This window comes from Pinus tabuliformis, chromosome 6 (genome assembly GCF_031772625.1).
Source record: "Pinus tabuliformis cultivar Carrire ecotype Pingquan chromosome 6, CPIR1, whole genome shotgun sequence".
NCBI lineage: Eukaryota > Viridiplantae > Streptophyta > Pinopsida > Pinales > Pinaceae > Pinus > Pinus tabuliformis.
In genome coordinates, this window is record NC_142292.1 from 1073385891 (window position 1) to 1073402963 (window position 17073).

At 38.2% G+C, this 17073-nt stretch overlaps 1 pseudogene across 2 annotated transcripts in view; it reads left to right on the forward strand.

The window, feature by feature from the left end:
- The window catches only part of LOC149262640 (pentatricopeptide repeat-containing protein At2g21090 pseudogene), a 59415-nt pseudogene extending 42901 nt beyond the window's left edge, over positions 1 to 16514 (forward strand). Inside the window, exon 3 of one of the 2 annotated variants that reach the window (XR_016259183.1) lies at positions 16387 to 16514. The product of XR_016259183.1 is annotated as a pentatricopeptide repeat-containing protein At2g21090 pseudogene, transcript variant X1 (transcript). Of the gene's footprint in view, positions 1 to 15356; positions 15736 to 16386 lie in introns of those variants that run through there. The other variant, XR_016259184.1, reaches the window with a different exon arrangement.
- The last annotated feature ends 559 nt before the right edge of the window (positions 16515 to 17073 follow it).

Sequence of the window (17073 nt, forward strand, 5' to 3'; positions counted from 1 at the left end):
TCTTACTTTGATGGAAGGTTCCTCATGGTGCAGCATGTCCTTCAGCATCATCAAGTATCCCCCTAAGCCATGAAGGCCTCTTCCTAGAAGAGGAAGGCTCATGTGGATGAGGATCAATCGGATCCATGGGTTCTTCTACATCAGGCATTGTTTCATCATCCTTTTCTTTCGGTTCCCTGGTGTCGGCTTCTTGAGAGCTACTCAAAGTCAGCAGATTGTCCACCTTGCTGAGAGCCATATCTTTGTCAAAGGTGACATCATGACTAATCACAACTTCCCTTTGACCGGTGGTGAACATTTCTTCAGGAGTTTAGGAACCCAATGCTTCATGAGGGCATCGATTTTGTACATATACGGCGGTGATTGTAGTTTCAGCCCATAGAAACTTTGGAAGTCTTTGATCATGTAGCATGGCCCGGACAACTTCCATCATCGTGTGGTTCTTCCTTCCCACCACACCATTGTGCTCAGGAGTATGTGGTGTAGTAGTCTCCCTCTTAATGCCAACCTCAGGTATGCCTGAGTAAACTAATTGTAATATATCGAAGGTCTTGCTTTGGCTTGAGGGGAATGGTCCCCTTTTGAGCTTTCCTTTGGCACATCTCGGACATACACCTTCTTTCTCTACTTGGAATTCGGGCATCCCTGTTACCATCTGTCTTACATCGGGTAGAGCTTTGTAATGAAGGTGGGCAAACCTCCGATGCCAAAGTTTAGACTAAAGAGTTGTGTCACAAGACACGACACCTAGCGGACTTCCATCGACCTGATATAATGAATCAACACTAAACCCAAAAGTAAAGGCATCTTTAACATTATTTTTCCATATACATACCTTGCCATTGCTGAAGGTTACCTTGTAGCCTCTGTCTTCCATTGCCAAGATGGACACTAGGTTCCTTTTGAGGTCAGGTGCATTTAATACATCCTAGAATTTCTAGCCTTCTCGAATGCTTATCCTCTTCCTTGATTCCCAGCTCTCCTCTTACCTTTGCTATTGAATTTGTCATTCCTTTGATTGCCATCAGAGGGATTTCGAGTTGCACCACTGCATACTGTACCATGCTTTTCTAATCATGATTATCATCATGCTATCCTATATGTCCATGATCTCATGTTGCCCTTTATGTCCATGATCTCATTCATCATGATGCTCATGATCTCATACATAGTGACTTGCTTTATCACAAATGTAACATCGTCATTTTCTTCTAGCCTTAGGTCCAGCCTTTCCTTTTGATTTAGTCCCGCAATTATTTCTTTTCTTTGCATTAGAAGAAAAAGGCAGCAGGAGGACCTTTAGGCATGGGCATTTCTTGCACTTCTTCCCTTGTTTCTTCTTGAATGCATCTAGCCATTAATTCCTCGAAACCAGGAATTACATTATAGTTCAAAAGAGTAGTCCTGAACACATACCATTCAAATGGCAATCCTTCAAGAGTTGTGAGTGCCACTTCTCTATTAGTAATAGTTTCCCCAATAGATAGGAGATCGTTCTTGATCTCAGTGATTCTTAAGAAGTATGCTTGCATACTTTCATCTTTACCCTTCTTGATTTCCCTCAGCTTATTTCTAAGAAACAAAACTTGATTTGCATCATTAACTTTAAATAAACTCACCAGTCTATTGTAGATTTCCTTGGAGGTGTCTAGATCAGAGATGTAGGCCACCAAACGCTTGTCGATAGAGTCCCGAATGATCTTTTTCGCTTTAATTTCTCCGTTCTTCCATTTGTTCCTGGCAGCAGGAGGTGCATTTGATGGAGGCTCAACAATATTGCCTCTTACGTGACCCAACACTCCTTGATCCTCTAGGGTTATATCGATAGACATCTTCCATCTGTGATAGTCAGCTTTCTCACGGAGCTTGTCTTCAACAGGAAATAGTGTTGAGGACCCCATAGTTCTTTTAGGATAGCCTTGCCAATATTCTCTTCGATGATTGCTCTTGCTCTTGCTCGGCTTTGTCTTCACCTCAGCTTTGATACCATGTTAAGTTATGGTATGTTCTATGCTTATAACAATTTACTTCTTTTTCTTATTATATTCGACCGATTAGCAATCACATGTACATAAAGTAAAGTGCAGATAGAACATTAAACGATCGACAGAAAACAAGCCAAGACAAGAGACACAAGATGTGGCGGCTAGCCAGGGACAAACCCCACAATGTGTGGGGAAAGCCTTTGATCAAATCTTCTTTTATCTTCAATAATTCAGCAGAGAGAAATAGTACAATAAATCTGATTCATATCAGCAGTAGCAAACCCTAGATCAGCAGCATCAGCATTAGCGGCTTCATTATCAAACTAGGGCAGACGATATCTTGCAAACCGTTCGTCGGATTGACTTCATTCCACCGCCCAGTGATGCGGGGGAGCGCCCCCCCCCCCCCCCCCCCCCCCCCTTCGAACCCGCTCCCGAAGCGCGCTCCGGGCGGGAGCGGGTCGGGAGCGCGCTCCCCAAATCTCTCCCGGACGGGAGCGATTTTCGGGAGCGCGCTCCCGTAAAAAAATTTGCGCTCCCTGGTCTGTGAGGGAGCGCTTCAGGGAGCGCTCCGGGAGCGAATTTTAGTGAACCGGGAGCGGTTCGGCGGAAAAAAATTCCGCGGACCCAAAAAAACAAAAAATTTAACTAATTTTTTTGGGTTTATAAGCCCAATGGGCCAAAACAAAATCATTTCAATGAGATTGAGCTTGAGTTTGAGAGCAAAGGAGCAAGGAGCAAGAGCTGAGGAGCAAGGAGCCAGAGCTGAGGAGCGAGGAGCAAGTGCCAAGGAGCGAGGAGCAAGCTTGCAGAGGTAAGTAACTTAATCATTTAGTTAGTTTAGTTGGTTAGGTAGTTAGTTTGTTTAGTTTAATTTACCTGTTTGAGTTTAAAGATCATTAATTTAAATTAAATTAATAAATTAAATGAATTAATCCCAATAAACTAAATTAATTTGCAGATTCAAGACTCAAACCCTACAAACATCAAACACAATGGACCTGGGGATTTTTATTGGCATTTTCCTCTTCCTGGTCCCTTTTCTGGTTATTATGGTGGTGGAGAGTAGGAAACAGAGGGGGCCTGAAACTGAAGAGGTGGATGAAGAAGCCGGAGGAAGTCAAATAGGTGAAAACCCCAGTGAGGAGGATGTGGAGGGTGAACATGAGGGTCAAAAAACTAAACAAGACCAAACTCCATTGTGGAAATATGTTCAGAGGCCTGAAACAGGGAGAGGGGGTGGAACCACTAAATTTCATTGCCCCCATTGCAATAATGATTTCACAGGCTCATACACCCGTTTGAGAAGACACCTTTGCGGGAAAAGGGCATGGGATGGAGAGAAACAAATAGGAATCAGAACTTGCGACGCGGTGTCAACAGCAGATAGAGCCAAATACATAAAGGAAGAGGAGGACGCCCAATACAAAGCAAAAAGATCAAGGGGTTTCTTTGAAAGCTCACAAAGAACTCCTTCAGCATCCTCCCAAGGCAGTGGATATGGACATGGAGGCTCAGGGTCATCATCTTTACGCTGTAGAACCATATCAGATTTCCTTGATGAGGGGTGTAGGAATGATGTGGATTCAAAAATTTACAGGTTCCTCTATGCAAATGGGATACCATTCAATGTTCTACGCTCACCTTATTGGCACGAAATGGTTTCTGCCATAAATGATGCCCCTAAAGGATACAAGAGCCCTGGGTATGACAAGGCAAGAACAGTTGGCCTTGATCATGAAAAAGCAAAAATATCACATTCTTTGAATAAAATGACAAGTTCTTGGACTGACAATGGGGTGTCCATTGTATCTGATGGATGGACAAATGTAAAAGGCAAGCCATTGATAAGTGTTCTTGCTGTGTCCCGAAGTGGTCCCATTTTTCTAGCTGCACATGATTACTCAGACAAGTTCAAGACCGCTATCAACATTGCAGAAGCATTGCTTGAAACAATTGAGCGTATTGGCCCATACAATGTCATCCAAGTCATCACTGATAATGCTCCTAATTGTAAGGCAGCGGGAGCAATTATTGAGGATAGATACCCGAACATATTTTGGTCTGGATGTTTGGTTCACACATTGAACCTTCTGTTGCATGATATTGTCAAAAACAAAAATGAACAATACCAATGGATTGGTGATTTGTACAAGAGAGGAAAAAAAATGATAAAATTTATTACAAATCATAGCAATACCCATGGCCTTTTCCGCAGTCACTCGAGATTGGAGTTGCTGAAGATTGCGAGGACTAGATTTGGTAGCTATTACCTCACCTTCAGGCGCCTTTTGAAGGTAAGAGAGGGTTTAGCTAGCATGGTATCAAGTCCAAATTGGCAGGTGTTAAAGGAAAGAGCTACAAATGTAGCTGACATTGCAGGTTTTGAAACGGTGGAGGAGGCCGCTCTTGATGGGCAGTTTTGGACAACTGTGAGACAGGTATTGGATTTCACCAAGCCAATTTATAACATGATTCGGTTTGCAGATAGACAAACCAGTGATTGGCGAGGTGTATGAGCAAATGGATACCATGTTGGGGGAAATAAAAGACATTGTTAATAACAGAGATCCCGACTTGTACAATCTGATTCACGATTGTGTGTGTGAACGGTGGAAAAGGCTTAACCTTCCACTACATTGCTTGGCGTATATCCTTACGCCAAAATACTACTCAGATTCTTGGTTGGGCAAACCTGCAGCAGGGGGTGGTGTTAGGACCAAACCCCATTTAGATCGAGAGGTAACTAAAGGATATCTGGATGCATTAGAAAAGTTGGTGCCTGACAGGGAGGAATGTGCAGCTGTGCGCCTTGAAATAGGCAGATACTTCACTGGCAGTGGTTTGTATGGTAACTTCCATGCAATGGACGACAAAGATAAATTTGATTCTCTCACATGGTGGGAAACATATGGCGGCGATGGACTTTTGCGAAAATTGGCATTGAAAGTTCTTGCACAGGTTGTAAATTCTTCTTCTGCAGAGAGGTGTTGGAGCACCTACAGTTATATACATAATGTGAAAAGAAACAGGCTCAACGAAAACCGAGCAGAAAGCTTGGTTTATGTGCACTACAATTTGAGGTTGTTGAGCCATTACTGTGATCGGGCTAATGAAGATCCCACATATAAAATTTGGGACAATCACCCTGAGGACGACAATTTGGAGGATGGCATTGTACATATGGAAGAACTAGAAGATGAGCTTGTACGGGATGAAGCTGAAGCAGCTGCAGCAGCCATGCCACCTCCACCTCCACCATCCAGTAGCAGTTCTCGGGGCCCGAGTCTTGTTCCATTGCTGTCGCCACCTCCATTGACACCCTCGCGTGGAGGCTCTAGTTCTGGTCATCGGTCTGGGCGGGAGACTCCTAGAAGACCGCCAAGACCTACTTATACTCCTGGAGACTCTCGTGGCAAGGGCCACTTGTAGATTTACAGTTTACTTGTCTTTTTTAGTTTCTATTAGACTTGTCACTTTAGTTTTCATAACTGTTCAGTGTTGAGTTTTGAGTCCTTGACTCTTGACTCTTGACTCTTTCATATCATTATGACATTATGATATTTTTTGTAAACATTATATCACTGTGACAATGAAAATTTGAAGTTTGAAGTTGGGCCTTGGCAATTATAACTCATTGGTAATGATTGTGAATTATGAATATGATGCTTTGTGAAAGACTAAAGTTGTTTCATTTCATCTCATTATTCATGTTTCATTTTATAAATTTTTAACATTTCATATCATGTTAACAGTTAGAAGTTAGGACTTAGAAATATCTTCGATATTACTTCTTGTAATGGTTAAACTTGGCTTACAAGTACAACTTGTTACTTTGGTGATCAATGATGATAAATGTTATTGAATTGAATGTTATTTTAATTTATTATTTTACTAAGGTTGATGACGATTATAATTTCTAGATGATTGATGTGATATGGTTCAATGATCAATTTATGTTTTTTTATGTTTTTTATGTCTATTTCATCATTCTACATGTTTTTGTTGACATATATGTATCAAAAATAAAAAAATATAAAAAATATATATATTTTTAAAAAATCGCTCCGGGATTCGCTCCCAAACCGGGAGCTTCTGAAAATGGTCGCTCCCGCTCCCGCTTCCGCTCCCGCTCCCCGCTCCCGCTCCCGCTCCCAAGTAACACTGCCACCGCCAAAAGTTGCGGCTTTCAGAGGAGGTTCAGATGAACCTACAGTGTAGTTCCAAAGAGGAGATCTTCTAGGCCACGCAGGTCAATCTTTACTTCTGCAGTTGCAGTTTCAGTTTCAGCAGTTTCCGGCTTCAAACTAGGGCAGTCGATATCTTGCAAACCGTTCATCGGATTGACTTCATTCCACCACCAAAAGTTGCGGCTTTCAGAGGAGGTCCAGATGAACCTACAACGCAGTTCCAAAGAGGAGATCTTCTAGGCCACGCAAGTCAATCTTTACTTCTGCAGTTGCAGCTTCAAATTCAACAGCTTCCGGCTTCACATGTGTGAGAGAGAGACCCATTTCAACGCAGTAGAGAAGAGACTCATTTCTGCGTAGTAGAGAGAGAGAGAGATGTGATGAGATGAGTGAGTCCAAATGAGGAAAAGTCCTCTTATATTTATACACAACGTTGGTGGGTGAATAGATGCGACTGTTGGGCTTCTGAGCCTACATGAGTTGTAGGTCGGCTTAATAATAATTCCATAATCAAAATAAATTCATATCTCCATGAATACTTATCGGAATCGGATGATCTTTATATCAATCCTACACCTCTCGACGAGAGGAATCTAATAAAAATATTATCAGCCATGAATAAGATGACCCACATGAAGTTTTGCCCTGGTTGCCAATTTTAACACACTGCTACACCCATTAAGCTTTGAGAAAGTCGTACTCTGACACATAGAGAAGAGGAAGGAATGCAACATGATATATCAAATTAATGGGACCAAGTAAACAAAGATGAACTGGAAGCAACAATGAATGGTTTAAAAGAAAACATAAAAGTTGTTAAAATTTGGTAGCTCAGGGATGAATTTCTCCTAGAATGAATCATGTCTTTCAGTTCTGTTTGAACCACATATAATAAAATTTCATTTCTAACAATTCTAATATGACTTAACAAAAATAGTAAGTCACATCTCAATTTGGAAGTAACTTTCCAAAACTAGAAAGTCACGTCTAAATTAACAAGGATGATCCTGACATACGGAATCCACTTTAAAATCAAATCAATCATGACTATACAAGTCAATAATTAATATTTTATTCTTACTAGTGTTGTTGTTGTTGTTATTATTATTATTATTATTGTATTATTTATAAAATAGTCTGTAGTCATTCACCTTTAATGGATTAATAGAAACGATTTCTCAATAGTCTCATGGAATAAGTCAATTGAATTAAGAATCTCTTACTTGGAAAATCAAACCTCTCAATTCAGAGTTTAACATGGTATCAGAGCATTGGTGAAGCCAAGTCCAAGGAGACAAGAGATCACCTGAAGAGACCCCACTTGCTACCAAATTTTCCTAATTAAGATGATTTCGTCTTACTTCAAATTAGAGGAGAAGTTGAATGATGCTTCAAACTTTGGTCCATGGAAAACAAGACTAAATATCACTCTTGAAGAACATGAAGTTATTGAGTATGTTGAAGACACAATAACTGATCTACTAGAGAATGCAAGTGTTGCTGTCAAATCCAAACATAAAAATGGTGAAATTCAAGGTAGAAAAATTATTTTTGATTCTCTTAGTGATCATCTCATTATTTATGTTTCTGGTTTGAAGAAAGCTAAAGAAATGTATGACAAACTAATTGACATGTTTTCAATTAGTAACTTGAACCATATTATTGCCTTGAAGAATCAACTTAAGGACATCAAGATGAACATAAGAGAGATGATTCAAGCATAATTCATGAGAATGACCAAAATCAGGAATCAACTGTCAATAATTGGTGAGGTTTTACACAACAAAGAAATGGTGTTGGCTGTTCTTGGAGACCTTTCTCATGTTGGGAGACTTTTACCACCACCATTAGCAATATCAACATTATTCCCACATTTGATGAGATCCTGGGAAAGTGTATTAAAGAGGAGGCCAGAATGATCTCCAAAGGGATAGTTTCACATCATGAAGAAGAAGAACCTACTGCATTTTCAGCCCATGACAAGAGAAATAAAGGTAATAAAGACTCATCATTTTTCAAAGAAATATGTTTTCAAATGAAATGATTCCTTTAAAGGGAATCTAGACATGTCAAAAGTTAGATGCTTTAACTGTCAAAAGCATGGTCACATTGCTCATGATTGTAGAGAAAGAAGAAGAGCACCTAGATTCAAAAACAAATTTGATTATAGAAAAGACACTTCTAAAAGTCAAGAAAAGACCATCCTAAGAAAACATGAAATCTAAGGTATATAAATAATGTAGCAGAAAATCAATCAAAATATTTTATTGTTTTGTTCTTTCCAACTCTTCTTCTGTAGATTCATTTGATAGCTAGTTAGTTGATAGTGGTGCTTTCAAACATTTTACTAGTTATAAAGAATCACTTTTTAATCTAGTTAAGAGGGAGAGTAATTTAAATGTTATCTTTGGAGATCATTCTACTCACCAAGTTAAAGGTTATGGTTCAGTTTCATTTCAGTTAGATGATGGAAAATCTATTTCTCTGCAAGAAGTTTTGTATGTACTTGGTTTGAAAAAGAATCTTGTATCCATATCTCCTCTAGAAGAGAAAGGAATGATTTTTATTAATGGAAAAGTTCTAACCTGACTTTTGAACTCAAGTATGATAGAATCCTTCACTCTTGGATTAAGATGTGAAGGGATTTACAAAGTCAATGGTAAAAACCCATTCATGCACTAGTCCATGATACCGATCTTTAGTGTGAGTTATGGCACAAAAGATTCACTCAAGTACACTACAAAGCCTTACCTCATGTAAGAAAGTTTTTTTCTGGAATTCCTAAGATTATAATGGATCATGAAGGAGTTTTCCCAAGATGTGAAGGTGGAAAGCATGTAAAGGGACCATTCCCTTCAAGCATAACAAAAACTAGTTAGGTACTTCAGCTCATACATTCTGATTTATGTGGACTTGTGCATGTTACATCTCTTGGTGACTATTTGTATTTCATGATTTTTGTTGATGATTTTTCTCGCAAGCCATGGATATTATTTTTGAAAAAGAAAAGGGAAGCATTTAACATGTTTAGAGATTTTAAGGCTCCGATTGAAAATCAAACTGGAAATTGATCAAAGCTTTCAGATCCGATAATGGGGGAGAGTTCACCTCCAATTATTTTAATGATCTTTGCAAAGATTCAAGAATAAAGAAAGAAACCATTGTGCCATACAATTCACAACAAAATTGTGTGGCTGAGAGGAAAAATGGAACCATTATGGAAGTGGTCAGAGTCATATTGCATGATCAAAAGCTACCAAAATTTCTATTGGGAGAATCTACAAATATTACTATTTATGTGCATAACAAAACTTCTCATCAGACCTTAGACAATAAGACTCCTGAAGAAGTATTCACTGGTGAAAGGCTTGAGGTGAGTCATTTGAGAATATTTGGTTGTCTTGTGTACTTCCATGTGCCGAAAGAGAAAAGGAACAAACTGGTAGCTTCAGGTAAGAAAGATACCTTTGTTGGTTATTGTGATAATTCAAAATCTTATGGAATTTATGTACCTTTTCAAATAACTATAGAGTTTAGTATAGACATGACATTTGATGAATATGCAACTCTTCGAAATGCAAGAGACCCTCCTCCTCATTCCATTGTTGAAAGATAAGATGTTAATGAAAAAGAGCTTGCATCTAAGTCTGAACCGACACCTGAAAATGAGCTTGTTGATAATCCCATGGTTTTCATGGATCCTCTAGATCCTCCACCACATGATCCTCCTACCAGAAAGAGGCCACTATGGCTGCGAGATACCTTGCAAGATGTTGAGCAACATGATTCCCCAAGAGGAATATTCAAATAAAGTAAGAAACCAAGTCAATTTCAAGGGTATATTGCTGCCATGAGCAACATCATTCAGGCATAACGATGCACCTTTGAAGAAGCTGCAAAAGAACAAGTTTGGAAAGATGCCATGACCAAACAATACAAGTCCATCATCTAGAATGATGTTTGGAAAGTGGTTCATAGACCTCAAGCTAAATCTGTTGTCACTTCCAAATGGTTAATTTAGATTAAATATGGTGTAGATAGTAGTTTTGAAAAATATAAGGCTAGAATTGTAGCTATAGGTTTCTCTCAAAAAGAGGGAATATATTATGATGAGATTTTTTCACTTGTATCTCGATATACTATTATTCAATCTGTCATTTCTTTAGTTTCTAGCCAGGGATGGACTCCACCAAATGGACGTAAAAACTTCTTTCTTGCATGGCTTCCTCAGGGAAGAGGTATTTGTGGAACAACCACAAGGCTTTGAAGAGCATGACAGGGAAACTCATGTATGAAGACTAAAAAAAAGCCTTATATGGGCTGAAGCAAGCTCCAAGAGTTTGGTATGCTCACATTGATACCTACCTGATGAAGCTTGGTTTCACCAGATGCAGTGCAGAGCCAAACCTCTACTTCAAGACTGTCCAAGGTATACCTTTGATTTTGGTATTGTATGTTGATTATTTATTCTTGACAGGAGGAGAACCTCTTATCCTCCAGTGTAAGAGGGAGTTAGCTACTAAATTTGAAATGAAAGACCTTGGTTTGAAGCATTACTTTATGGGTCTAAAGGTCTGGCAAATACCTGGTGAAATTTATCTTTCTCAAGGAAACTATGTTTTTAAGATTCTTGAAACATTTTCTATGGTAGAATCTAAGTACATTCATACTCCTTGGAAATGAAATTAGGAAATTATGTGGCAAAGTTGCAGAACCTAATATGACAAATCCCACAGAGTATAAACAACTTATTTGTGCTTTGATGTTTTTGGTAAACACTAGGCCTGTCATATTCCTTGTCGTAAACCCTTTAAGTCAACATATGATTGATCCATTTCATACCCATTGGATTGCTGTAAAACATGTACTTAGATACTTGCATGGAACTATCAATCTAGGATTGAAATACACTGCTAAAAATGTAAGACTTCATGTATATATTTGTTGGCATTGATGTTGTGTTATAGTGGCTGATGATTGGCATTGATACCAACCTGGACATGTATTGCAGATGGTTGTGTTGCAAGTGCATTGATGACGAGTTGATGGTTGGCATTGACATCCACTTGGTATCTTGTGTGGAGATGAGTGTGTTGCAAGTGCATTGATGATGAGTTGATGGTTGGCATTGATGTCAACCTAATTAGGACTTAGTGTTGGATATGGCTAGTTTATGCAGGTGTTGGAGGTCTAGTACAACTACAGTTAGTTGATAATGGTTGAGACTATCAAGTTATGTTTGTCAGATGATACATGGTAGATAATTGGGTTACATGGCTTATCATAGATGTGTTGACAATTATGCATGTGATGAAGAAGTATGTCAAGCTGTGGAAGAAGGTTGTCAAAGGTTTATAGCTAATCCTTGATTTTACCTATAATCTGCCACAACTGCATGGATCTAGTCTTATGTGTGTGATTGTAGGCCTTTAACCGCACATATGTAGTCTTATGGGTATGGTTGTAGCCAAGTTTTCCAAATTTTGTGTGTGGGGTTACAAGTTCAATTATGAGTAAGACATTAACTTGGTTTTCCCCCCTGGTACTGAGCATAAGTACAACAATATCTTGGTATTTGATTTGAGAGCGTGTACAATACTCTGGTATATGGCACTTGGTATTAGTGTTTCCATGGTATTTTCTCATGGTACTAGATTTGAGATTGATGAGGATAGTTTGTTTTATATTTGTGTGGATATTGAGTTGAGGTAGGATTGAGAGAGTGGGTGTGTGAGAAAATGCTGCAATGTTTGTAAAAGCAGATTGTATATCTGTAGAAAATTTGAGGAGTGTTTTTATCAGTTTACAATTTTAGATCAGATCAGAGTGAGGTTGTTGGGGTGCTCATGTTGAGCAGATTTGAGAGCCCAGTTTGAAAATACATGAAACATGGTTTGCATGGGGGTGTGGAGGGCATTGAGGCTTCATAGAAGATAATCTGTAGAGAAGGTGGGGGCCTTCTATCCATAAAATCATAATGGCAAGAAAATTTCTTCAGAGTCTAGTAGTGTTGGGCGAGGCTCATTGGTCGTGGTGGCTTCCATTGAACGGGTGTTCGTAGAGTTGTGAGAGAAGAGTCTTTCTATCTGGTGTTGCTAGCAGACTGTCATCATAGTCGAGTCTTCCAACTAGTGGGTGCTAGCTCTTCCATGTAAAATTTTGTTCAACACTTAATAGAAGATTTGAGCAATAACAACAATGGGTGGTTTTTTTTCCCGTAAGGCTTTTCCACTAGATACATTTGTGTCATGTTGTGTGCATGATTTCATGTTGTTTATGGTGTTTTATGTTATAGTTGTGATGGTTCTACATGTTTTTATACATTAATTTTATGTTGGTTTCATAAGTTTTGCTGATGGGTTATTGATTCTTTTGCTTTGGTAAATAGATAAATTTTTTAGAATCATAGTTACTATTGATTCACCCCCCCAGTAGTGAGGCCATTTCCAACAATTGGTATTAGAGCGGGTTCTCTCAATGGAGCCTGATCGCTTGAGGATAGATCGTGGAATTATGGAAAATAACATAAAGAAACAATCTAAGAAGAAGGGATGCAAACAAGTCAAGAATGCTGTGAAATCTTAAGAACCTCTTCTCCTGGTAAAAGGGATGGAAAACAGTATTTTCAGTCTTGGAAATTTTTGTTGCCAATATAGTGATGATGATTTTGGGTTCATTGAAGAAGATGATAAATAGCGTTTTGAAGTTGATGCCTTAAGAGGTGAGGACAGTGTATTTCTAATGTAGGAACCTGAAGCTGAAGAGCTTAAAATACTCGTAACTCTTGACGCTGAAAAAAAGGCTCAAGCAAGGCTAATTGAGAAGCTCATTTTAGAGAATAGAGATTTGAAGAAATTGCTCCAGATTCTCGAGGAGAGAGAGTATGCATTCAAGAAAGAAACTTATAATATGAGGAGAGAGAATATGCATGCAAGGAAGAATGAAGATGAGATTGAGAATCAACTTAAGAATCAGATCTGCCATTGTAAGAAATTAAAAACAGAAATAGAAGAGAGAAGATCGAGCCTAAAAGGAGCAAATGAGGCAACTGTTGAGAAACTGAAAGCATAAATTTACAGCAGTAATCAAGGCAACCTTCATCAAGATCAGAAGCTGAAGAATGTGACAAAGAAAATCATGAGAAATGTAAGGTGTTATAGCTATCAGAAATTTGGCACACTTCAGCGAATAGTAGAAACATGAAGACAAATCATTCCAGGAAAAACCTGCAACTGAAAAGGAGAATTCACAAGCAGTCCCATCATTCTCTAGATACACAAATTCTTTCACGGGCACTATTATCTATGTAATGATTTCAACCATAAAGGTATTCATTGTAAAAAGGAACCATTTCCGTCATGTCTTGGACATATTAGATGTTTTATCTATGATAATTTAGGCCATATGGCCAAATATTGTAAGTTTCCCCTTACTATCATGAAGTCTAGCCAAAATAAGGAGAATAATGGTGCTAACACTTCCAACATGCATCAAAGCAACTTGCATGAGAATTTTAATAGAATCTAGAAAATGAAAGAACTGCCAAGAGGAAGAGATCAAACTGCTAAGGTTTGGAAAAGAAATGATCAAAAGGAAAAATGAGGCCAAGGAAGAGATCAAACTGCTAAGGTTTGGAAAAGAAATGATCAAAAGGAAAATTGAGGCCAACTCGACCTCAGGGGGGCATGAAGTAGAAAGTTCGGGAAGCTCCTCAAAGAAAAGAGAGTTTTTATTAGCATCTGGGGTAAGTATTGTTCTCTTAGTCTATGTTTTTAGAATGACATTAATCTGAATATATGAGTTGAGCTTGGCCATACAACTCCACAATTTTTTGTTTGTTTGTTGTAAAATTCATGATTGAGTACCTTGCACTTGGATATATGAAGAAATGCCCGCACCAAACAAAAAAAATCAATGATTAGCCCTTGAAAATTTAAAAAATGAAAAGGAGGAAGTTGATTCCTAAATGATAATCAATTTGTGTTGGGTCAAAAATGCTTCGTGCTTCTTCTATCACCTGTGCAATGGTCAAATCTACAGTCCAAAATCAATTTCCTAAAACAAGGTGATGTCTAAGAAATTGGTACAAGTAAGAGTGATTTCCTCATCTGCAACAACGATGTTTAGTAGGATGATTGAGCCAATGCACTGGCTCAAAGAATCGATGATGGCTGTTTGGTATGTTGTGCACAAAAAGGTAAGGACGTAGTGTGTTAATCTTCAGAGTCATTATATCTAGTCCAGAGAGGATAAATTGAACATAGTGTTCGATCTGGGAAATTTTTAGATGTGTGAAAGTATGGTGTTAGTGGCTTGGATCCGACATGTTGCACGTTGATCTGGTCAAAGAATTAATGGTCGAATTTGTTCAACACTTTGATCAATCAACTATGAAGTAATGACATATTGGTTACTGTTTGGCATAAAGAGAGGTTTTCTTATCGCTTTATTTCGATTCGGTGATTATTGATCTAGTCAAGTATATTGTGGTGTGATTAGAGCGATGTGTCATTGCATGAATCATTTGATTTGGTCCTTGGCACCAGATCTAGTCAAATGCGCAAGAAAGAATGGTGTTCATTGCAGTTCTGCTATGAACACATAGTAGCTCATCAACTTCAGTTTGTGGTTAATGCTGTATAATAATAATTAATCATTACGATTTGATCCGGTCTCAAAAATGTGGATTTAGTCTAAGTATGTCCAAGGGATTGTTTTGGTCTACAATGCAACTATCAATTTGAGTAGGAAAAATAATAATAATAAAAGGTTGAATTTCTCTATGGCATTGCCACTATGGAAGTTGCAGAGATTTTTCTGGCTCTCTCTCAGCATAATTTTCAGTACTTTTCCTATGGTTGTTATGTAAAGATGTGGCATGACGATGACAATGTTGGGAGTTATGTAATGCGACACCTTCTCTCTGCAAAAGAAAAAAATATCATGTTATTTTATCATGCTCTCACCATTGTTCTTTCTATAGATGAATGCACACGGTTTCCAAATTCTTGTTTTCCTTTCTGCCTCTCCAGTGTATTTATTGACCGGAAACTATAAGTAGCAGTGTTGCAGCTTATTTCTTTCACAATTCATGATTGTGCTGCGCCCAAATTTTATAGAATGATACAATGCAGCCAACACATTTAGAAAGTCTGCCTTCTGATATTGATGATGGCCACAGGCGTGTACGTGAGTGGATAAGTGGAAGTTGTCGCACCTTTGAAATAAAGCGAAAAGGCTGTTGGAGGAGAAACAAAAACCTCTTTTGGGTAGAAGAGATAAAGGATGAGGATTCTGGTGTTATATTAGGCAAAACTGCATGCATCCATGGAGAATAGTCATCGGCGATTGAGTAGTATGGATCATGAACCAAGTAAAACATTAACTTTTTTATGAACCACTATATCCGGTCCAATGTAGATGTCATGGACATGGTGAATGTGGATGTTTTGAAGGTCATAACCTGAACATTTTACCAAGACAAAAGTGAATTTATCTGTGGATCAAGATAGTGCAATGGAATCTAAAAAGGAAGGCTGCGTGAGTGAGACTTGTAGTCACGCGATTGTGCATAAAGATTGTGGTGCATTCAATGCTAGCTGTTCAGAGGTCAAGTGTATGCATCAAGAGAATGATTTTCCTTAGCAAAATGATATTCCAGTTTCTGGCACGCTGATTAGGTGTTTATTGTACCTTCAACAAACCAATGTATAAATGAAGAGGTCCCCTTCGTCTTTGTTTGAACTTTGATCTTCACTGACAACGCTTTATGTATTGTTGCATCCATGATATCCTCAAGAATGGTTAATAAGTGAAAACAACAATAACTCTTAAACAAATGACAAGTGGAACTTGACTAACACATTGACTCCACAATTGTCGTATACACAACTGAGAATTTTATAAATTTGGAAATTCAATGTGATCAAGAGATGAGAATGAGCCATGCAATTGGTTATTTATGGTCCATATTGCAGGTTATTGCACTACTAATTATTGTATATGCAAGAATTAGAGATATGGGGAAGAGATGTTAATTGAATGAGCTTGAGAGCTCATATTTATTCTCTATATTGATTATAAATTGATGGATGCTACTACTTGAATAATTTGTTTAACATGACAGAGATATATGATTTGTTTGAGCTGATGAGTTTTAGAAATGCTTGGGTCAGAGTTTAGAGCATAAATTTATGCATGAGCTTCTGCAGGTGTCTATGCAAGTAATGAAGTCAATGCATGGAGGAGGTTGCAACAACTACAGAGACAATATATTAAGCATACTCCCTATGAAATTATTACAATGGTAACATTGTGTTTTCAGGAGATCATGGATGAAGAGATAGTGATTATATTGAAAAGTTGACATGTAACGCTGTAGCATTGCATTGTTGTTTTCTTGACCAATCTTGTGCATTCAAATTTACTCTGCTATTGATTTTGATTATGTAATCTAGTAGAGGAGCCTTTGCTACTTGATGAACCATATAGAGAAAAATGTCATATATGTTGTTTCTCATGTTCATGATAGAGATTCTTTGTGCTGTTGGTTTCTCTTATTCTCCAGAGTTGAAAATTGCTTTTGGTATTCCTATTGCATGACGATATCTAGTGAGATATGGTGGATTAAATAAATGGTTGGGCAATGATTAGCACTAATGCTATTTGCAGATTTTGGTTCCTTGAGATAATCGCATTGATATAGCTTGGTACTCATAGAGCTCTTCTTATGGTGAAGTGTTGTGTTTGGTCAACTTGGTTGGCATTGGTAGAGTTCATAAGCATGTGATGTGAAATTTATAGGAGAACTTTGGTATGGTTGCAAATGAGCAGAAAATTTTAATTAACAATGAGATTATACTGCTTTGCTACAATGGGTTGCTTATTGGTATAGAAAT